The sequence below is a fragment of the Sus scrofa genome, chromosome 1, assembly GCF_054392235.1.
Source record: "Sus scrofa isolate SSC_HxYL_T2T_F1_AM1 chromosome 1, Sscrofa_HxYL_maternal_Yorkshire_Landrace_v2.0, whole genome shotgun sequence".
Taxonomy (NCBI): domain Eukaryota; kingdom Metazoa; phylum Chordata; class Mammalia; order Artiodactyla; family Suidae; genus Sus; species Sus scrofa.
Genome location: NC_139383.1, coordinates 275,285,122 through 275,309,654, shown reverse-complemented (window position 1 = coordinate 275,309,654; position 24,533 = coordinate 275,285,122). Strand labels below are relative to the sequence as shown.

At 37.5% G+C, this 24,533-nt stretch overlaps 1 protein-coding gene and 1 pseudogene across 1 annotated transcript in view; one reads left to right on the top strand and one right to left on the bottom strand.

Annotated features, from left to right (window-relative positions):
* LOC100158090 (olfactory receptor 1J4-like) overlaps positions 1-24,533 on the bottom strand; it is a 39,965-nt gene that overhangs the window by 11,042 nt on the left and 4,390 nt on the right. The window lies entirely within an intron of this gene.
* LOC100526030 (olfactory receptor 1L4-like) lies at positions 17,531-22,782 on the top strand (annotated as a pseudogene).

Genomic DNA, 24,533 nt, shown 5'->3' with positions numbered 1-24,533 from the left:
TATGAAAATGTCAAATCACCATCTAATACAACTGAAACTGACATAGTATTGTTTGTGAATTATATTTTACACAGTGTCTGGACAGAGACTTAAACCCTTGACCCTTAGATTAAAAGTCTGATGCTCTACTGACTGAGTTACACAGGCCCTGCAAATTATATTTCAAAAAGGAATTTATTATAGAAGCTTGGTGCTAGAATAGTCCACAAACTATCATTCATAATGATGAAAATTTTTATGAGCCTTTGATTCCTAGGCTAAGGGCTTTGTCCATATATAAAAAATCAAGCCTTACATTCCCAGATTTTTTTCAAGAATTGTACAGCTTCATTAAGAATTTTTGTTATTTGGAGTTCCCTTTGTGGCTCAGCAGGTTACAAACATGATTAGTATCTATGAGGATGAAGGTTCAAAATCTGGCCTCGATCACTGGGGTAAGGATTTGATGTTGCTGCAGGCTGCATTGCAGGCAGCAGATGCTACTCACATCCCATGTTGCTGTGGCTGTGGTGTTGGCTGGCAGCTGCAGCTCTGATTCGACCCCTAGCCTGGAGACTTCCATGTGCCACTGGTGCAGGCCTAAATTTTTTTTCCAATTACTGGTAATTTTATCATTGATCAATTGTTTAATGTGCTGTTTGCCAACTTCTATACAGTAAGTTACTATTTAAAACTTTGTAATTAACCACGTATCATTTGGTAGATATTTGGAGACTATATAACCACAACAGTTTTTACCTATCTAATATCTATTGATGATTCATATATGAAAAAAAACTATTGCAAATGTGCTGCCAAATGTTGGTTTTCTAATTTGATCATTTCCTCTTTGTTGACTGGATGTATTCTCCTATAGGAAAAAACTTCCCCTTACTCCACATTCATTCATTTTTTTAAATTTATTTATTTATATCATCACAAACTCACGAATTCATGTTTATTCTCTGAGTTGTAAGCAATTAATGATGATCAACATGGCAGTAACTATTTCATACATGATGGAAGGTAATATATCTTTGTCACTGAAGTCCCATGATGAGGAGAAAAAGTAAACACTAGCAAGTGTCCCATAGTATAAAGACACCACAAAGAGATGGGAGTCACATCTGGGACAAAATTTAAAGAGTTTCTTGGAGGAAGAGACCCTCAGAACTGTGGTCCCTATACGAATATATGAACCCAAGATACTACTTAAAGGCAGGATGAAAAGCATTCCTCCCACAGTAAAGATGAACATCTCACTGAGGGAGGTGTCTGAACAGCTTAACTTCAGGAATATATTGAGGTCACAGAAGAAGTGTGGGATGGTATTTGTAGCACAGAAAGACAGCTGGAGCAATGGGGGAGTATGAAACAGGGCATGGATAAAACAGAGGAACCAGGACCCAGCTACTAAGGAAAGACACAGTTCTGCCTCATGACAGTGGTGTAAAGGAGAGGCTGACAAATGGCCACATACATGTCATAAGCCATCACTGTGAGAAGGAAATTGTTAAGACAACCAAAAAGTGTGACAAAATACATCGGGGAAATGCACCAAGAGTAAGGGATGGATTGATCCTGAGTCTGCATGTTCATCACCATTTTAGGGACAGTGACAGATGAAAAGGATACATCTTTGAGGGCCAAGTGGCTGAGGAAGAAGTACATGGGGGTGTGGAGGTGAGGGACCAGCCTGATGAGCAGGATGATGAGCAGGTTCCCCAGCACTGTGGTCAGATACATGCACAGGAACAGGGCAAAGAACATGCCCCGCTGCTCTGGCCAGATGGGGAGCCCCAGGAGCAGGAACTCAGACACGCTTCTCTGGTTATTCCTCCTCATGTTGTTCTTGCCTCAGCTGGGAATTGGGGAAAGTGGGAAATGTCAAGGTACATACCATAAGTTTATAGTCTTGTCCATTGTACTATGAAAAGTCTTAATTTTTCCTACCTTTCCCTTAATTCTTTTAATTGTTGGTAAATGAATTAGTCTTTCCAATTCTGGCTCCAATTATTTATCAAAACCTCACATTAAAAACAGCTTTTTCCAAAGAAACCAATGGACATTTTTTTTTCTTCATTCAGTAAATAGTTATTGAACAACTGCTTTGTCCCATATTGAGTACTTAGGAGTCAACAAGGACTGAGAAGTCTCTGTGTTCAAGTTTAAATCTTTAAATAAAGTCATGCTCAAACATGTAATTTGCTAAGATGAAAATGGGAAAAGGGCACCAGCTAAGAGGTATCAATCATTCCTTTCCTCTTAAAAAGTCTATGAAACTCCTTACATTTGAAGAGAATTACTAATGCTATTTCATGGGCTTTCAGTATAGTTCACTGCATTCAACCTCTTTCAAGTCACTTAAAATCCCATTATCAAAACTATCCAATCCAGGCTTCCAAGATAATTTCAATAGTTCCAGGCACTGTTCCAAGTGTTTTACATGTACTTTCAAATGAAATCTTTGCAGTAGCCCTAGTAAATATTCTTACACACATTTTAACCTTAAGAAAACAAAAGTATACATTATTTAAATGGGCAAGGATACATACAATTAAGTCCAACAGTGAGAATCACAACATAGTTTTATCTGACCAAGTTCCATGATCTTAACCACTCAGAATGGAAATCATACCCTCAGTATTTAAAATATCCAGAAAAGCTATATTATGTCAGCTACCTTTCTCCAAAATATTCCTAAGTCCTTTTAAGTAAAATTTACAACTCACATTTATGTGTTACACAAAGGACTTTCACGTGTTTTAACCTATCAAACAGTAATTATATTTTAGGACTGCTTAGTAATCTAGGCAAATATTTTTTTTTCTTTTTTCTTTTGTCTTTTTAGGGACACACCTGCATCATTTGGGGTTTCCCAGGCTAGGGGTCAAATCAGAGTTGTAGCTGCTGCCTGCACCACAGCCACAGCAATGTAAGATCTGAGCCGCATCTGGACTTACATGACTGCTTATGGCAAGCTGGATCCTTAACTCATTGAGTGAGGCCAAGATTCAAACCAGCATACTCATGGATACTGGTTGGATTCATTAACCACTGAACCACCACGGGAACTCCACACAAGGCAAATCTTATGTCTTCATTACATAAATTTGGAAAATGAAGCTAAGTGATAAATTACTTAACTCAGGTGAGGTGGCTTTTTGATGGTGATTTTCAGGTTAGTATTTCTTTGGAAGTTAGGTTGGAGGTAAGGATTTCCAACCACATAGCCCTGAAGAAGGACTCAAGATGGACATTCTCACTCACGTATAGGGGTGGGATAGTAAGACCCCCTCAGAGACTGAAATAGAAGAATAAAACTGACTCCATATCAGACTTGTTTCTTGTACTTTAAACTTTATATTTTATTGTTTTTGCTACAAGTGAAGAATATTTCCTCTAGCCTGAAATGTACAGAAGAGCCATTCACAAGCTGCTGACCATTAAAAGTGTAACAATTTCTGACTCATATGGAGATAAAAAATTTCAGAACAGAAAATTAGCTTTTGTCTCTTTGGAGGTTTACAGGAGCACTGTGACTTGACCTATGTGACAGCTACATGAACAAAAGATTCTAACACCAAGCAGTTTGGACCAACAAACCTTATGCTTACCCCCTTTGGTTTAAAAGAAGCCTGAATGCTAACTCAGGGAAGATGGTTCTTTGGGACACCATCTTCTCCATATGCCAGCTTTCCAAATAAATTCACTATTCCTTGCCCCAACAAATTGTGTCTCAACTTAGTGGCCTGTTGTGAAGTAAGCAATACAAGTTTGGACTCCATAACAGGATCACTATCTTGCTTAGGTCACTGGTTGTTTCAGTTCATGGCCACCAAGGAGGACAATGACGAACATTTTATAGTGGCATGGAGACTCACTCACATAACGTTTTGGTCCTCACAGAGACACTAGAAGAGAACAAGATGAACTGAACAAATCAGTAACCTTGATTCAGGTAGGATCTTGTGAAGGATGCAGCTGGGCCATGAGACCTGGAAAGAAGGTCAGAGTATGACCTTGAGGTTTCAGATGATGTTTTGGATGGACCTGTTTTCTCAGACCACATGTTTTGTCCCAGACAAAAGTGAATGAGGAACATCAATGACACAAACATGGATTTTGGAGCAAGATAATAAAAATACCTTCCTTTTATAGCACATCAATTATGTGTCAGGCTTCATGCTGAATAATTTGTATGCCTTCCTCATTTAATACTCAAAATAACACTTTGATGTACGAAGACTTACTTCTGCACCTCTGAGGATCCTTGACCCTCAGATAATCAAAGTCACTTCCTAAGATCACAAAAACATTTAAGGACCAGACTGAGGATTGAGCCCCAGCCTGACACAGTGCAGACACTGAGCTCATATCCCTTAGTATGTGGAAGCTCCCCAGGGGTGGAAATGCAGTAATATGGCCCCTGTTGAAAGATAATCAAAGGAATATGAACTGAACCAATGAGTAACCTGCAGTAATATGGCCCCTGCTGAAAGATAGTCAAAGGGATATTTGGACTCATATGCATGAAACAGAAGCCCTTAAAATCTGTACATGAAACATATACTAATGTGCACACTTAAACTACTGATTTGTAATTTTCCACCATCTGTGGTCTATAGGACAGTAACCATGGCTGTTACATGGTCACATGTATATACAGTCATTGGAAAATGAAATGGTCCCAATGTCCACTGACCTACACTCAATACAAGTGAAGGTGATAGGTGAGTGAGACATTTGGACCCTGCTCACAAGAACCAACTCTATAAAAACTACCTGCAAATAAAACATAAAGCAAACACACACACACACACACACACACACACACACACACACACACACACACACACTATGCCCCATAGAGATGAAACTCATGAAGAAAACACACATATGTACACATTATAGGAAGAAAGAAACACCAGCCCATGTGGAATGAAAAACTGCCCTCCAGGCACAGAAACACATCTTTCCCACCTAGAACTCACATATCACTCAGATCTGTGATTTTAGTGAGTTCAGGTACCTTGTGATATGAGAAGTTTCCTGAAACTTCAGCTTCTATTGAGAACACTAGAACACAGCACAGAATGCCTCTCTGAGGTTCATGACCTCCTGCAGTTCTGTGCCTGTTCTTGATCTCCAGAGCAGCAGGCAGGAGGACACCATTTTACAAGCCTTAGAGAGGATTCATAAAATGTCCCTAAATTCCCTGTTAAGGAATGAATCACTGTAGACTAGGTGCCTCCAAATCCTTTTGGAACTTATTGAGGAGCCTGTGCAAGGGCTGGAGGGACTGAGCTGCTAGAGCTACCTCAGGGGATGTCCCAGATCTCAGGGACACCCTGAGATCCTCTCTATCTGGTTATAGTCCCAGCTGGGAAGTAGGAATAGCTTAGTCATCTTCCAACACCGATGCTGCCAATACTACACTATGGTCCAGGAATAAACCAATAGTTGTTGTCACAAGAACACAAATCTCACTTTAACTTCACATCTTGTAGGGACCTTCTCTCACTTAGGAGTGACTTCAGGGCATGGAGGGAACCTTTTTCAGGGAAGTGTAGAGGAGTATATTGAGTCCTTGGGCTCGTACCCAGAAGAACTGTGTCTAGGCTATGCTCCTCATTAACAGTTTGCCCTGAGAAAATTAATTATCTTCTCAGTCCTGTTTCATTACATTTAAAGTGTAGAGAATAACTGCATTGTCATCATGAAACAATTATTGAGATTAAATGAGATGATTCATGCTAAAGCACACAATAACTGCACAATAAATATCTCGATATGATTATTTTTGTGTCCTCAAAAAATGTATAATTACATCTAGAATCATTGACATTGATGTAACACCAATAGTGCATGAATACTTGAATTAATTGCTTAATGAATTCTTTGGATCTTAACAAGAACTTATTCCCTCCCAAGAAAGAACTAAATTTGTCCCCGCAGAATAATGAAACAATTATATCATTCAAATTTCAGTAGACTAAGCTATCCACTTTTATGCTCCCTTTGGTTAATGTATCATAACTGACATCTTCATTGGCAAGATGGCTGCAAACTCCCTCAGTGCCAGGGAAAGCCCCCAGGCAGAGCCAAAGTGCAGCTAGGAGCTGTCAGCTTGCTGAAAACTTTCTAATGCAGCTTCCAATAACCCAAGTGGGACAAGGAGCTTCAGGGCAGCATCAACTATAATCTACACCATGTACTTCCCCTATCTGCTTGTCCCGCATGCTGAGCCTGGAGAATATCAGCCATCAGACACTTGATAAACAGAATTTAAAAGGGAGAGTTAGTGGGACAAACTACAATCTTTGCTGATAAAGATGACCCCAAGGCTGTAATTGAAATTCATCATTGCCTTCCTCTATCATCCATATATATTTCCTTTATATTCCTCCAACATGACCTATTTTCAAGACTGCTTCCCTGATCTTCATTCCTGAAATGTCATAATTCTTGCTTATCCTGCTGTTTACCTATCATGTGGCAGAACTACAATCACCTGTTTAAGGTTATTGCTGGTCAGGAAAGTTCCCCAGTCCTTCATAATGATTAGGGTCAATTACTCCCAAACTTGGAGTGACCTTTCTTTGTCTCAAGCCTTCCAAAATAAAGAATCTAAAATCACCAGGCAGCAATCAGACTTTAATATCAGGGAACACTCGTGTTTTCTCTGTGGAAGCCCACTTCCCCAAATCAAAGACCAAGTCTTATTGTCAGTTTAGAAGATTTGGTCTTTGATTTGGGGAAGTGGGCTTCCACACTTCCCAAAGATCCATAGAGATAGATCATTAAGTAAAATGTAAAACAAAGAACTAGTTACCCTAAAAGAAAAATGGGATAAAACTTAGATGACCTTGGATATGGCCATGGCTTTTTATATACAACACCCAAGGCACCATCTGTGAAAGAAATAATTGATAAACTGGAATTTCTTAACATTAAAAACATTTCTCTGCAAAGGACAATGTCAAAAGAATGAGATGATAAACCATGACTTAGAGAAAATATTTGCAAATGACATACCTGATATAGGACCATGGTCCAAAATATAAAAAGAACTCTTAAAATGCAAAAATAAGAAAAACAATCAGGGGATTAAGATGACAGAATAGAAGGACTGGAGCTCACTTTTTCTACTAAAAACAACAAAGTTACAATCAAATGCTGAACAAGCTTCAATCAAATGGACTGGGAACATACAAAAAGATATCCTACTCCAGAAGATTAAGAGAAGGCCATTTCAAGATGGTCAGAGGGGTGATTATGTGATATATGCAACCCCATATGTGCTGGTGGGCAGCCCACAGACTGGAAAGTAACTGTATCACATAGACTTGCATCAGGAATGAGAGTTCTCAGCCCCTAGTCAGGTCCCCACACCTGGGGATCTGGCATTGGGATAATGATCCCCTAGAGTATCCAGCATTGAAGGCCAGTTGGGCTCATGTGCAGGAGCTCCACAGGACTGGGGAAAACAAAGATTCCCCATTCTTAAAAGGCACACATAGGATTTCATGTGCACTGGGTCCCAGGGCAAAGCAGAGGCTCCATAGGAAACTGGGTCAGACCAAACTGCAGTTCTTGGAGGATCTCCTTGGAAAACAGAGGCTGACTGTTCCTTGTTGTGGGAGAAGAGCATTGGAGGCAAAGCTCTTGGGAATATTCATCATCCTGTGTTCATCTAGAGACAGACATTTTGGGAAAATATGGCCCCAACCATCAATGCTAAGAAACCCCAGGAAAAACAATAATCCAGGTAGGATCACAGCAACACCCATCAGTAAACAGGCTGCCTAAAGATGCCCTAGGCACATAGGCACCTCTATCTCATCCAGAGTCAAAACCCCACCCACCAGAGGGATTGGAATCAGCTCCACCTAACAGCAGCAGGCACCAGTCCCTTCCATCAGGAAGCCTACACCAAACCACAAGAGAAGTGAACAAAATAAGAAGGGAATAAAAAAGAACAAAAATCCAAAACAGTCAATAAAATCACAATAAGAACATACATATCAATAATTACCTTAAATGTTAGTGAACTAAACACCCCAACCAAAAGACAAGGACTGGCTGAATGGATACAAAATCAAGACCCATATATATGCTGTCTCAAAGAGACCCACTTCACTTCGAGGGACACATACAAATTGAAAGTGAGAGGATGGAAGAAAATATTCCATGCAAACAGGAATAAAAAGAACGCTGGAGTAACAATACTCATATCAGAAAAAAACAACCTTACAATGGAGAATACTTTAAGAGACAAGGAAAGACACTACATAGTGATCAAAGAATCAATCAAAGAATAAGACATAACAATTTTAAATATCTATACACCTAATATAGGATCACCACAATATATAAGGCAACTGCTAACAACCAAAAAGTAGAAATCAACAATAACACAAGAATAGTGGGGGACTTTAACACCCCACTTATAGCAATGGACAGATCATCCAGACATAAAAACAATAAGGAAACACAGGCCCTGAATGAAGCATTAGATCAGATAGACTTAACAGATATTTATAGGACATTCCATCCAAAAGCAAGAGAATACACATTTTTCTCAAGTACACTAAGAGTGACCATATCCTGGGCTATGAATCAAGCCTCAGTAACTTTAAGAAAATTGAAAACATATGAAGCATCTTTTCCAAAAACAACACTATATGACTGGAAGTCAACAACAAGGAAAAAAACTACAAAAACCACAAACACCTGTAGACTAAACAACATGCTAGTAAACAACCAATGGACCACTGAAAAATATCAAAGAACAAATTTAAAAATACCTAAAAGCAAATGATAACAAAGATACTACACTCTGAAATCTATTGGATGCAGAAAAAGCCGTTCTAAGAGGAAAGGTTAGAGCAATACAAGAATACCTCAGGAAATAAGAAAAAGCTAAAAAAAAAGCTAACTTGACATCTAAAGCAGCTAGATAGAGAAGAACAGAAAAGACCTAAAGTTAGTAGAAGGAAAGAAATCATAAAGATCAGAACACAAATCAAAAAAATAGAAACAAGAAAATCATAGAAAAGATGAATAAAACTTAAACCTGGTTCTTTAAAAGGATCAACAAAATTGATAAAATCTTAGACAGACTTATCATTAAAAAAGGGTGAGGACTCAAATCAATAAAATTAGGAATGAAAAAGAAGTAACAGACATTACAGAAATACAAAGGATCATAAGAAACTACTATATGCCAATAAAATGGAAAACCTAGAAGAAATGGACAAATTCTTAGGAATGTACAATCTTCCCAGACTAAAGCAAGATGAAATAGAAAAGATGAATGGACCAATCACAAGAACTGAATCTGAAACATTAAAAAACTTTCAACAAACATAATCCAGGACCTGATGGCTTCACAGGTGAATTCTATCAAACATTTAGAGAAGAGCTAACACTTATTTCTCTGAAATTATTCCAAAACAGTGCAGGGGAAGGAACACTCCCAAAATCATTCTGTGAGGCAACCACCACCCTGATTGCAGAACCAGACAAAGATACCACAAAAAATAAAATCACAAGCCAATTTCATGATGAACATAGATGCAAAAATCCTCAACAAAAGAATAGCAAACCAACGCAAACAATATATTAAAGATATTGTACATAATGATCAAGTAGGATTTATCCCATGGATGCAACGATTCTTCAATATTCACCAATAAATCTTTGTGATACACCACAATAACAAACTGAAGAATAAAAAACATATGATCTTCTCATTAGATGCAGTAAAGGTCTTTGACAAATCCAACACCCATTTCTGATAAAAACCTTTCAGAAAGTGGACACAGGGGGAACCTATCTCACATAAGAAAGGCCATATATGACAAACACACAGCAAACATCACTGTCAATGGTGAAAATCTGAAAGAATTCCCACTGAGATCAGGAAAAAGACAAGGATGTCTTCTCTCACCACTACTCTTCAACATAGCTTTGGAAGTCCTAGCCACAGCAATCAGAGAAGTAAAAGAAATAAAAGGAACACAAATTGGCAAGGAAGAAGTAAAATTATCACTATTTGCAGATGACATGATACTATACCTAGAGAATCCTAAAAATTCTACCAGGAATCTGTTAGAGCTCATCTGTGAATTTGGCAAAGTCACAGGATACAAAAGTAACACACAGATATCAATGGCATTTTATACACTAACAATGAAAAAGCAGAAAGAAAAATTAGGGAAGCAATCCTGTTTACAATTGCATCCAAAAGGAAAAACATACCTAGGATTAAACCTACCTAAAGAGACAAAAAAAACCTGTACTCTCAAAACTATAAGACACTGATGAAAGAAATCAAAGATGACACAAACAGATGGAATGACAAACCATGCTCGTGGATTGGAAGAGTTAATATTATCAAAATGACTATACTACCTAAGGCAATCTACAAATTCAATGCAATCCCTATCAAATTACCAAGGACATTTTTCACAGAACTTGAACAAAATATTTTGTTTGTTTGGAAGCACAAAAGACCCAGAATAGCAAAAGACATCCTGAAAAAGAAAAATGAAGCTGGAGGAATCAGGCTCCCAGACTTCAGACTATACTACAAAGCAACAATCATCAAAACCGTATGGTACTGGCACAAAGACAGAAATATAGATCAGTGGAACAGGATAGAAAGCCCAGAATTCAACCCACGCACCTACAGCCAACTCATCTAAGACAAAGGAGGCAAGAATATACAATGGAGAAAGGACAGATTTTTCAATAAGTGGTGCTGGGAAAACTGGACAGACACATGGAAAAGAATGAAATTAGAACACTCCCCAACACCATACACAAAAATCAACTCCAAATGGATTAAAGACCTAGATATAAGACCTGATACTATAAAACTCTTAGAGGAAAACTTAGGCCAAACTCTCGCTGACATAAATGACAGCAACATCTTCTCAGATCCACCTATCAGAGTATTGACAATAAAAACAAACATAAACAAATGGGATCTAATCAAACTTCAAAGTTTCTGCACAGCAAAGGAAACCCTAAACAACACAAAAAGACAACCCACAGAATGGGAGAAAATATTTGCTGATGAATCAACTGATAAGGGATTGATCTCCAAAATTTATAAACACCTTCTGCAACTCCATACAAAAAAAAATCCCCATCAAAAAGTGGGCAGAAGATTTAAAAAGACAGTTCTCCCAAGAAGACATATGGATAGCCAAAAAACACATGTAAAGATGTTTAACATCACTCATTATTGGTGAAATGCAAATCAAAACCACTATGAGGGACCACCTTACACCAGCCAGAATAGCCAGCATCAAAAAGTCTACAAACAATAAGTGCTGAGCAGGTGTGGAGAAAAAGGAACACTATTATACTGTGGGTGGGATTGTAAATTGGTGCAACCACTGGGGAAAACAATATGGATATGCCTCAGAAAACTAAAAATAGAACTATCATTTGATGCAGCAAACCCACTCCTGTGCATCTATCTAGAGAAAACCATGACTCGCAAAGAAACATGTACTCCGATGTTCATTGCAGCACTATTTGCAATATCCAAGACATGGAAACAATCTAAATGTCCATTGACAGAGGAGTGGATCAAGAAGATGTGCTACATATACACAACAGAATATTACTCAGCCATTAAAAGGAATGAAATATCAGCACTTTTACCAACATGGATGGACCTAGAAACTATCATGCTAAGTGAAGTCAGCCATACAATGAGACACCAACATCAAATGCTTTCACTGACATGTGGAATCTGAACAATGGACAGACTGAACTTCTTTGCAGAACAGATGCTGACTCACAGACATTGAAAAACTTATGGTCTCCAGAGGAGACAGTTTGGGGGTGGGGGGATGTGCTTGGTTTATAGGATGGAAATACTGTGAAATTGGATTGTTATGATCATTATACAACAAGAGATGTGATAAATTCATTTGAGTAATTAAAAAAAAAGACTTAAAGCTAAATAGTGACTGCCCCTATAATGTGAGGGCATGAAAAGACTGGGAAGAGGTGTGAGAGAAATTCCTGGAGTAATGGTAATGTTGAATTACAAATGCTTATATATTTGTCAAAACTCAATGAATACACATTTAAAATTTTTACATTTAATTGCACATAAATTTTACTTTAATAAATACTGAACTCTGGTTTTTATATGTATGTATATTTAGGGTGAAGTTTATTGATATATATAATTTATTTTGAAATACAACAAATAATAAGATGCACTGATATATATATATGGATAGATAGAAATGTGTTAAAACAAGAATAAATAAAATATTAATGGCAGAATTTTTAAAATGTAAATTACATGGTATTTGTGGAAAAAGAAAACTGCCTCTTACAGAATTCATACAAATAATAAACTACTTAATTATCTTACTTACGTTACCATAATTATTTGACTTATTAATTTTATTAAAATTATTTTATTTTCTTATTATATTCATTTTAATATAATCACATTAAATTAGAAAGAAATCATATCAATAAGGTGGTTCTCTCTAACACAGTACTGTATTACCTATGATATTAAAATAGAGGATATTATGAATAATGTCATAAGAATAAATTTTAAATTTTGTTCAAATAAGACAAATTTCTAAAAAACATATGACCCATCAAAAAATTTAGTAAGATTTTAGACTTATAACTATTGAGGAAATTGAATCAGTAGCCAAAACCTAACCTTGAAGAAAATTGCAGGCCTAGATGTCTGCAATAGTGAATTTAGTTTTATCAACAGTCAAGAAAGAAATAATTTCTAGCTTGCAAAACTCTTTCAGGGAATAGAAATTAGAGAGAATTCACCAATCTCCATTTAGAGATAAACACATCCTTGATATATAAAGCTACAAAAACACTGCAAAAGAGTACAGGAACAGGCTGATCTCATTTATGAATTAAATATACTGATTCAAAATAAAATATTAGTAAGACAATTAAAATAAACTCAGAAGAAATGTGATGTTATCTTTACCAAGTTGCAGTTTCCCAGGAATGCAAAGTTGATTTCACATTAAAAAAGCAATCAAAGTAAGTCACTACAGTGATAAAGCAAATGAAAATATTATATGATGCAAGAATAATGTCTCAACAGATGCAAGAAAAAAAACATTTGCTGTAACTCAACATATGCTCATTAGAAAGGGCTGTTAGCAAGTGAACATGGAAGAAAATATTCTTCCTGAAAAAAGAAGTTATTTCTTCAAACATACAGCATAGATAATATGTATGATTATATATTTAATACCTTCCAATTCCCTGTGGAGCAAGATAAAACACCAGCTCTTACCACAACTATCCCACATTGTACTTGAGGCCACAGTAGGATAAGAAAAATAGAGAAGAGAAATAAATTCTCTAAGAAAAGAAACAAAACTGCATTTTATTCACATCTGACATTTTCATATTATTGCAATTTGAAGGAGTCTATGAATGAACCATTCAAATTATTGTGTTTTGTTGCAAAAAAAATAAGTTAAAAAAAGACATCCCCACCATAACTTCACAACATACACAATAGTCAATTCCAGGTAGACTAACGCACTAATTTTGAAAAGTAAAATTATAAAGTTTTTAGAAGAAAATGTTGAAAGTTACCTTCCTTAACTCAGGGAAAAAATGGACTTTTTTTTCTTTTGTCTTTTTAGGACCACACTCATAGCATATGGAATTTCCCAGGTTAGGTGTCTAATTGGAGATATAATTGCTGTCCTACACCACAGCCACAGCAACATGGGATCTGAGCCATGCCTGAGACCTACACCACAGCTCAAGGCAATGCCAGATCCTTAACCCACTGAGCAAAGCCAGGAATAGAACCCACATCTTCATGGACACTAGTCAGACTCATTTCTGCTGCACAACAACAGGAACTCTGGAAAAATAAAAATTTAGACAAGCGGTTTCAAAATTAGGAAATAAAAATGATAATAAGTATTTAAAAGCTACTCCATCTCATGATTAATCACTGAAATACAAAATCAAACAACCAGGAGATGCTGCCCAGCATACACACACCACATGAGTACAATAAAAAAGGATGGCACCACCAGGTGTGGTAAGAATGAGCTACAACCACACCCTCACACGTTGCTGGTGGAAGTGCAACTTAGTAAAATATCTTTGGGAGTCAATTTCACAGTGTGGACTAAAATTGAATATGGGGACATTTTAAAACCAAGAAATATCACTCCTAGATATGTAGGAAATTGAAGGAAAATAGGAATGATCATGGCAGATTATTCCTAATAACCTCAAAAATATCTGTCAAGAATAGGTTGCATGAGTAATGAGGGAGACCATCCTACAATGGGGCAACTCTCAGCAATAAAAATGAACAAATTACCACACCATATAGCTACCTAGCTGACTTTGCAATAGTAAGACTAAACAAAAGATCCAGAAAAAGTATACATAAGGTCTGAGGGCAGTAATATAACCTTCCAAAACAGGCAAAACTAAAATAACATATGTGTAAGACAGTAAGGATTAGTTTATTTTGAGACGAAGAGCAGAGGAATGACTAACAGGATACACAAAAGGAGATTCAGCCCTGCTGGTAATAATGTTTTCCTTGTAAATCTGGGAAGTTATACACAGGTGATTGTTTTCTAATAATTTAGGAGGCATTATGCTAAGATAAATATTTCAAACAGAGAAATATGAACATGGTATGATATCACTTATATGTGTAATCTAAAAAATACAATAAACAACTGAATAAGAGAAAAAAATTCAGACAAATACAGAGAACAAACCAGTGGTTACTGATAAGGAGGGGGTGAAGGGGTAAGGTGGGGAAATGAGAGATCCAAATTGGGGGGTGTAAGATAGGTTAAAGGGTGTATTATACAGCACAGGGAATATAGCCAATATTTTGTAATAACTGTAAATGGAAAGGAATATTTAAATATTGCATTAAAATTTGTTAAATAAAAAAATTCACATGGAACAATAAAAGACCCAGAATTGCTAAAGCAATCCTGAGGAGCAAAGCTACAGAAATCAAGACAGTATGGCACTGGTACCAAAACAGATATACAGACCAATTGAAAAGAATAGAGAACCCAGAAATAAACCTAGACACCTATGGTCAAGTAATTTTTGACAAAGGAGGCAAGAACATAAAATGGGAAAAAGACTATCTCTTCCAGACAGCTGCGTGTAAATCAATGAAACTGGAACACATCCACACACCTTGCACAAAAATAAATTTAAATGGCTGAAAGACTTAAACATAAGACAAGACACCATAAAACTCCTATAAGAGAACATAGGCAGAACATTCTCTGACATCAACCATAAAAATATTATATTAGGTCAGTCTCCCAAAGCAATAGAAATAAAAACATAAATAAAAAAAATGGGACCTACTCAAACTTAGAAGCTTTTACATAGCAAAGGAAACCATTAAAAACAACAAAAAACTATTTAATGGGAGAAAATAATTTCAAATGATGCAACCAACAAGGGCTTAATCTCCAAAATATATAAACAACCCACACCACTCAACTGCCAAAAAAAAAAGAAAGAAAAAAAAAAAGAAAAATGGACAGAGGCCCCGAGTACACATTTCTCCAGAGAAGACATTACTATAGCCAACAGGCACAGGAAAAATTGTTCAACATCATGAATTATTAGAGAAAGTCAAATAAAATCTACAATGAGGTACCACCTCACAATGTCAGAATGGCTGTCATTAATAAATCTACAAGTAACAAAAGCTGGAGAGGGTGTAGAGAAAAGGAACCCTTTTACACTTGTTGGGAATGTAAATTGGTACAACCATTATGGAAAACAGCATGGAGGTGCCTCAGAAAAATAGTTATAGAAATACAATATGACCCAGCAATCCCACTCCTGGGCATATAACCAATAAACCTTTCATTCAAAAAGATACATGCACTCCTATGTTCATTGCAGTACTATTCACAAAAGCCAAGTCATGGAAACAACAAAAATGTCCATCAACAGATGAATGGATTAAGAAGTTGTGTTACATATACACAATGGGATACTATTCATCAATAAAAAGAACAAAATAATGCCATTCACAGCAACATGTATGGAACTAGACCATACTAGGTGAAAAACTAGAGCATACTAAGTCAGAAAAGCAAAAGACAAACATGCTATGATATCACTTTTATGTGGAGTCTAATATATGGCACAAATTAACCTATCTACAGAAAAGCAAAAACTCATGGACATGGAGAACAGACTTGTGGTTGCCAAGGGGGAGGGGGAGAGAGGAAGATGGACTGGGATTTTGGGGTTAGCAGATGCAAACTATTTCATTTGAAATGGATAAGCCATGAGGTTCTGCTGTATAGCACAGGGAGCTATATAAAATCACTTGTGATGAAACATAACAGATGATACCATGAGAAAAATAGTGTACATTTACATATAATTGGATCACTTGGCTGTACAGCAGATATTGACAGAACATTGAAAATAACTATAATTTTAAAATATTTTTAATAATATCCAAGAAAAGAAAATAATGAAAATTAAAAAAATTAAAAATGGATCTTAGTGAAATTAATTATTAATGAAAAATTGGCCCATATATTATTTAAGCTGAATGATTGGAGAATAGGCATTAATTTTATAAACATTCATAAGAAAACATAAATGTTTCATACACTTTTTCCTATGTAGCATACATTTAAACAAAAACAAATGAACTTGTCTAGAAATTAATTTATTCTTATAAATATATAATTTGTCACCTTAGTCCCAAAGCAGAATCTAAATATTTTTCATATCTCAGTTCTCTGAGATCATTAAATAAGAATGCTTCCTCTTCTACATGACATTTAAAACAATGATTGTGACCTCTGATCTAGTCTTTATTTTTTACTTATTTCCTGGGGCATAATGTAATCACCCATCAGGATGGGAATAATTAAGAAGCCTGGATGCCATGAACAGATTGTGGACCCGTTCAGGGTTAAGGCTGGGACGATCTACCACAGCTGCTCCTCAACCAGGGGAGAAACCAGGGTGCAGCCATAGAGACCAGCCTGATCCATCTGAATGGAATTATAATAGATTTTGCTGGGACAAATGGATAAAACATCAAGAGGGGATAGATGGCATGTTGGACAATTGTCTCATCTGGTCTCTAACTAGCAGGTCTGGGAATGGGCAGCAGCTCCTCCCAGCACCTGAGCATGGGGCATCACCAGTGATCTGAGTCTTCAGTCTCTGTGGTTGCCACACACAAGAAGGGCTCTGTGACTCCAGCCATGTCTTCCTGGGGAGACAATTGTACATCGAACCCAAGTTCCTTCATGTAAGTGTCACAGACTGATGCTGGGCAGCATCTCCAGGTGAGGATAGAGGCACAGGCAAGGGGACAGGGAGCAGAGTATACCTAAGGTCATGTGTGTGCATGCACATATGCGTACATAAGCAAATACAGACATACAAACAGCCCATAGAGCTCTTCCTCATTTTTGCCTTCTTTTCTATATCCCTCTCTGCCATATGTTTTCTGGATCTTCCGATCACCATGCAGGGCAGCTGGTCTGGATTTGTCACATCCCTGATGGTGCAGATTGAAGGCTTTGTGGAGAATAGGTCTCAGACCACCCTTCCACAAGCCCTATCAGTGAGCAGGACATAGCACCTGTGCACTCACAGAGCATAATTCACTCTCATTTCACTGGAAAAAGCATTCCTCCCAGAACTTATCTAAGCCACCAACCACATCAACACCACTAATTGACTCCTCTACTTCCACTTAAAGCTTATCAAACTCATTCACATCCTTTCTTTTTCTTTTCTTTCTTTTTTTTTTTTGGCTTTTTGCCATTTCTTGGGCCACTTCTGTGGCATATGGAGTTTCCCAGGCTAGGCATCAAATTGGAGCTGTAGCCTGCTGGAGTCCAGCTCCCATGGCCAGGGATGTGCACCCTGTCAGGGATGGATGGTGTCAATGAATGCACATGGAGACAGCCTCTTTGTCTCTTTTTAAGAGCACTGGACTGCTCAAATTTTATTGGTATAGATGATTGTTTATATAGACAGTTTTCAATTACACCACAATGTTAAAAGTACACCTGAAGGTCAAGTTCTAAAGGTTAACTCCCAGATTATGCTTCCTAAAAGGCTACAGAAATAAGGATTTGGCATTCACAAGTCTTGTTTTTAGATCAGTGCTTATCTTCAAAGTGTCATGGCAGGAGGACATTATGAGAAAATCAACTTCAGTTAGCTATCACTTAAAAGTTTCTAAAATCAAGGACAACTCCCATAGCTAGGGTTCTTTGACCATGAATAATATATGTCTAACTTTATCTATGTCTGTAGCACATTCCAACTTCTAAAGCTTACAGTATAACCAGTTAGTACATAAACACTATGTTTTTAATTAAATTGGATTTGAATAGGGGAAAGTACATAGGAATAAATTTTTATATTATTGTTGTAATTTTGTTAAATCACAAATCACCACAGGAAAATAAGAATAATAATCAAATAACAGGAAACATTGAGGAAAAACTGAATAACAACTAAAACAACAGGAAAGACCAGGTCACCCAGGAAACAATCCATGTTATCCAGTGCAAACATGGAAATTGTTTTCCCTGGAAAGCCCCAATTCTTCCCCATCAATGTCAGCATGAGAGCTGTGTAATCTAAGGCTTTCCCTTGGATTGCACCACACAGGCAGGCTTCAGCCTTCCCTCAGTTTTGCACCTTACAGGCAGGCTTTTATCCTGACCAGAAGCCCACTTTCAGCTTGTACAGTTCAGGTGAGCTCCCTTCCTTCCTTAGGAACCTGCCTTCAGTTTTTTGTTGCCATCAAGTAAGGTTCCTTCCTTGAGTCCCTGCATCTACTCAGCTCCCTGCATCAGCCACAGTTTACACCACAGCCACAGCAACATGGGATCCAAGCCACGTCTTTCACCTATACCACAGCTCGTGGCAAAGCCGGATCCTTAACCCGCTGAGAAAGACCAGGAATAGAACCTGCATCCTCATGTTGGGAGCCATAAGGCTGCTCCAGTAAAGAAAGCAAAGCCACAGTCGGCACCTGCATGAGGCTTGTCTGGTTAGCAGAGCTACAGACAAACTGAAGAAAGAAGAAGGATTGCAGAGCAATCCCTTGAAAGATATCGGCTCCAGGAAAATAAAAATGATATCCCTTAAAAAATATGTTAATCTATTTTTCTGTGTTTATCCTTCTTTTTCTATCTTTGATTCACAGCTTTCTTACTGCTAAAAATTTGCCCTGGGTACGTAAAACACTTGAACCAAAACAGAGTGAAGTTATTTAAACAATGTAATGGAAAAAGCCTTTGTTTTGGAGTAACAATTTATGGCACCTATTTTGTAAGAGTATACAGGGGAAACTTATGATTTCAGTCCCTTTACTTAAAAAGAAGTTTGGGGCTGGGAAAAATGTTGTTTGGCCTATAAATTGCTATTTTTCTATAATAGATATATTTTTTTATCAAATAACAGTGTCACCTGTTAACTTTCATCCCTTGTGGGGGCATTTGTTAATTTTTGGGTATAATACTCCTTTCTATTGAAATTGGTGGTTTGGAACTTACGTAAATCAGCACAATAGGTTAAATGCTTAGCTTGCTGGTGCCAAATAAATCGTAGTCTCAAGAATGTCACGAGCCCCAAGGCTTTCATGCATTTTTGTTAACTACATACGCCTTTAGTTAAAGAATGTTAGGTATCATAGTTTATTACTTATTTAAAGCTTTGTTCTTAATATAAAATAGAATAGCTACTGTTGTTGACCTTTGAAGAAAAATACAGTGTGAAACTTTAAGTTTGTAATCTTGAAGGAAAATCTAAAGTTGAAAGGAACATGTTTTAACTAACATTTTTTTTTTTTTTTATCTCAGGTGGAGGGAACAGAAAGGGCTTTAAATCAAATGTTAATGTCAAATCTTACACGAAACCTGATTGTGAAATGGTATAAAAGCTGATGCTTTTCATTTAATAAATTGGGTCATCTGCAGCATGCAGCTGAGGAGTTGGCTCCAATTCTTGCCTCGCCATTTGTAGCCCATCCTCTCCTTCGGCACTCCCTGGCTGCTGGGGCTGGACCTCGGCAACCTCACGGTTCCTAGTTGGATTCGTTAACCTCTGCACCATGATGGGAACTCCCATATCCTTTCTTTTTCTTAAAATTTGATCCAGTAAATAATTCTCTTAGATAGAGTTATTTATTCCTATGATATACTTAATAAGTTGGAGGATTATTAAGTTATTCTTCCCAGTAAATTTGACTTGGTTTCCAGATTCCAAAATAAATTCTTTGTGATGGATAGTTATAAGCAGGTTCCAAACCTTTCCAGTGTGGTGCTGCTGGACTGATGATACTGGTTATGCTGCTGCTGCTGATGCAATAACAAGGACTACAAAAATGACACAACAGCTTAATTTTTAAAAGAGGCTTAATGATAATAGTAATTATATATTTTAATTATTTATGATTTTAATATTATTGAAATTAATATTTTTCAATATTCAATATTAATAACAGATCATTTTTAAAGATTGCTTAGTATTTGGAAGTCTTGATTTACATACTACGTCATCATTATCAAATTTATTCCTCATAACCACTCTGTATTATGAACACCAGCATTAGTCTATTTTAGCCATTGAAGAAATTGAAGGTGAAAAAGCTTGTGGCTTTCTTGAGATTTCATCAATTGTAAAGAGTGGGAAAACTTGCAGATTCCAGAGGTATCATATATTTTTCCTCATGACGGCTACCACTGACTGATCATATTATCCCCCCACACCATCACACAGGTCATTTAAATTCCACATCTTAACTGAACATCATGAGTTGTGAAGAAACTGACACAAGTTCCAGTCTTTGGTCTCTTCAACAATCCTATCTGCTAGGGGTATTATATTCATCTTATGGAGGAGAATAGCAAAGCTCAAAGAGACTAAAAATTCCCCCAATTGAAAAGGCACATGAGGACCAGAGGAGCAAAGCACATCACCCAGAGCCTTGTCACCACATCCTGTGTCCCACGTTCACATTTCATCACCTGTGACTAACAATGACAGTAACATCACTGCCCTTGCTAGCAGCCTTCCCTCTACATATGTTATCTCAGGAATGATGGCAGTGAGTCTATGAGGTAGATACACATAGTACAAAACCAGAAACAGAGATCCAGTGGGAAGCATTTAACCAAAGACAGACTGAGCATAAGGAACACAATTGATCCCCCCCCCCAATTTCCAGAGGCCAAAGCCCAGGAATTCAAAAAATATGTATACTGAGGAGGAAGAAGTTGATGTTTAAAAAGAAAATGGTGTGCCCTTCATAATAATATGATTTTCAGTTTGCAGTTTTCTCCTGGGCACACTAACTCATGGGAAGGATCTTCAAAGCAAAGGGGGCCAGAGTATTCCCAGCACAACTAGAGACCCCTTAGGCCCAGCTGGATCCTCTCTGAAGAAACTATTCTTTATTCCATATCCCTTAAAATGTGTGCACACCACACACTCACACATTAACATGGCACCTGATCTTGCCCAATAATCTTAGGATATACATGAATCACAAGTGAGCACAGCAATAAGACAGTAAATTTAAATGAGTGTTCTATGGGTTTTAAAAAGGAAACTGAACTTGGAAACATTTTTCCAGATTAACCCCAGTCCAGTCTCATTCAGAACATTCATGGAGAAACTTGCAACATTACAGAAGTCCAGACCTCAGACTACAGTCTAGCCTGATGCCTCTTTATCAGAGTCAACTGTCCTCCCTTTTGAACATTTTGCAAATCAGCAGTTACACATACTAGTGAATCTGAGTGACCCTTTACAGGAATAGAGGAAAATAGATTAAAGTCCTTGGACTCTGTAATATTGACCGTCTATCTTTAATTAAGGAAGATTTGGCTCTAATTTCTCTAATTTAGAAGGAAATTAGAAACTGAACCAGCATCTCTGACCATAGTGGGGAAACTGCTCATCATCCTGGCCATTGGCTCTGACCCTCACCTCCACACTCCCATGTATTTCTTTCTGGCCAAACTGTCCTATATTGACACCTACATCTCCTGCACCATTGTCCCCAAGGTGCTGGTCAACATCCAGACACAGCACCACACCATCTGCTACACTGGGTGCTTCGTGCAGATGTACTTCTTCATGGCATTAACCCTTCTGGATTACTTTCTGCTGGCTGTGATTGCATATGGCCACTACATGTCCATTTGTCTCCCTTTCCACTACACAATGAACATGAACCCCTACTGCTGTTCACCACATCCTGGCTCTATGACTACCTTCTGGCCTAATCACTCATTCTTTTCATGTCTCAGTTCTCTTTCTGTGCCTCCCATTCCATCCCACACTTCTGTGATCTTCTACCATTCCTCAGACTAGCCTGCTCAGACACCCACATCTTCAGGTCAGGATGTTTGCAGAGGCAGCACTCTCAGGTGTGGTCCCTCTCACCTGGCCTTGGTCTCTTATGCCCATATCATCCGCACCATCCTCAGGGTCCCCTCTCCTGGGGGAAAGCACAAAGTCTTCTCTGCCCATGGTGTTCACCTGACGGTCATCATTCTCTTCTACAGGACCTTCTTTCTGGTGTATTTCCAGCCCTTATCCTCCTACTCTGCAGATACTGGAATGGTGGACTCTGTGGTTTATACAGTGGTCACTCTCCTGCTGAACCACTTTATCTACAGCCTAAGGAGCAAGGACATGAAGGAGGACCTGTGGAGATTTTTTGGTTGTGGAAGATGTTTCACCCCATAAAAATTTCTCCTCTAAAGTACAGGCCCAGGTTCCAACATGAATTTTCCCCTCCATGTGTCCACTATAAATGTGAAAATCTCATTCAAGGCAGGATGCTTTGCTTTCCAAGCAAAATGCCAGCAAATGAAGACTTGGACTTTTTCAGGACTGAAATAGGGCCAACTGACCAAGGCCAGAAATGCTGTCTGGAGAGAGGGAGTGACCAGTAGTCCCTACTGTGTGACATGATGTGTGGGTATATGGATCCAGGAAGATTCAACGCAGGGTTAGGAACATGAAAAGTGCCAACAGATGGCTTCTATAAGGAAGCCCAATAGAAGCACAGTGTAGGACTATAAATTCTTCCCCTAGAGACACAAATTCTAGCAAGACTATGCATGTCAGGACCTCAGCCAATTCACTGGGTTTTGGAAAAAATTCTGACCCAACCTCAGAAGAAACTCATTCATGGGGACTGGCATCAACATAGAGAATATCACACCAAGTAGACAGAATCTGTGTGTGGCCCGGGAGGGCCAGAATATTCTAAAAAAGGAAATGAAGAGATCATACATATGGGCTTAGATCTTTTGTCACTGGCAAGTGACTTTGTTTTCTGTTAGCTGTGATCAGTCTTTATTCTTTACTTTTTTAAACTCTGGTTCATTTTTTTCTCCAACTTAAAAATCATTCATGTCATTATCGTGAATGTCTAAAATATAAAGAACTTTTTTCAAATCCTTATAGAAATCACTGCGAATATTTTCCACAAATTCTTATGGTCCTTTCCTCTGTGCATTCATTTTATATTCTTAAGATGATAATTTTTCACATAATCTTAAAGCATGAATATTCTCCACACTATTGTTATGCACACTGTTATAAGTTTTTATAAACATTCTCATAATTAATATTATAGCAGAAGCAGCTGCCACTGTACTTGCAATAAACTTGAATATATGGAGTTGCTGTGTAGAAAATTTTTCAGGCTCATGATACATGTTTCTAAAATACTTTACACAACTGTCAATGAAGGAAAAACACCACTGTTAATGATTTACATCCCAACTGATGGTCTTATGGGAGTGACCCTTCTCTGCATTCTTTGTGTTTCAATTTTTGGCTCAATTATTGCAAATATCATAAGCCAAAAATGGTACTTCTTTGCTTTTTTCCTTTTTAAGAAATTCTTATGATTTTTATTTTTTCAATTATAGCTGGTTTGCAGTGGTCTGTCAATTTTCTACCATAAAGCACAGTGACCCAATTACACATACATGCATACATTATTTTTTCTCACATTACCATGCTCCATCATAAGTGATCAGGCATAGTTTCCAGTGCTACACAGCAGGATCTCACTGATAATTAATTCCAAAGGCAATAGTCTGCATCTATTAACCCTAAGCACCTCATATATCTCATTCCCTCCCCCTCCCCCCTTGGCATCTACAAGTCTATTCTCCAAGTCCAAAACAAAGTCCAAATACCATATGATATCCCTTATATCTGGAATCTAATAAACAGCACATATGAATCTTTCCACACAAAAGAAAATCATAGACTTTTGTTTTAATGTTTTGCTTACTGATTGTTTTCATAAGTCTGTAAATACATTTTATTTATTTATTTTTTATTTATTTATTTTTGCTTTTTTTAAGTTCACACCAGTGGTAGACACATGGAGGTTCCCAGGCTAGAGGTCAAATTAAAGCTACAGCTGTGGGCCTACACCACAGCCACAGCAATGTTGGATCAAAGCCATATCTATG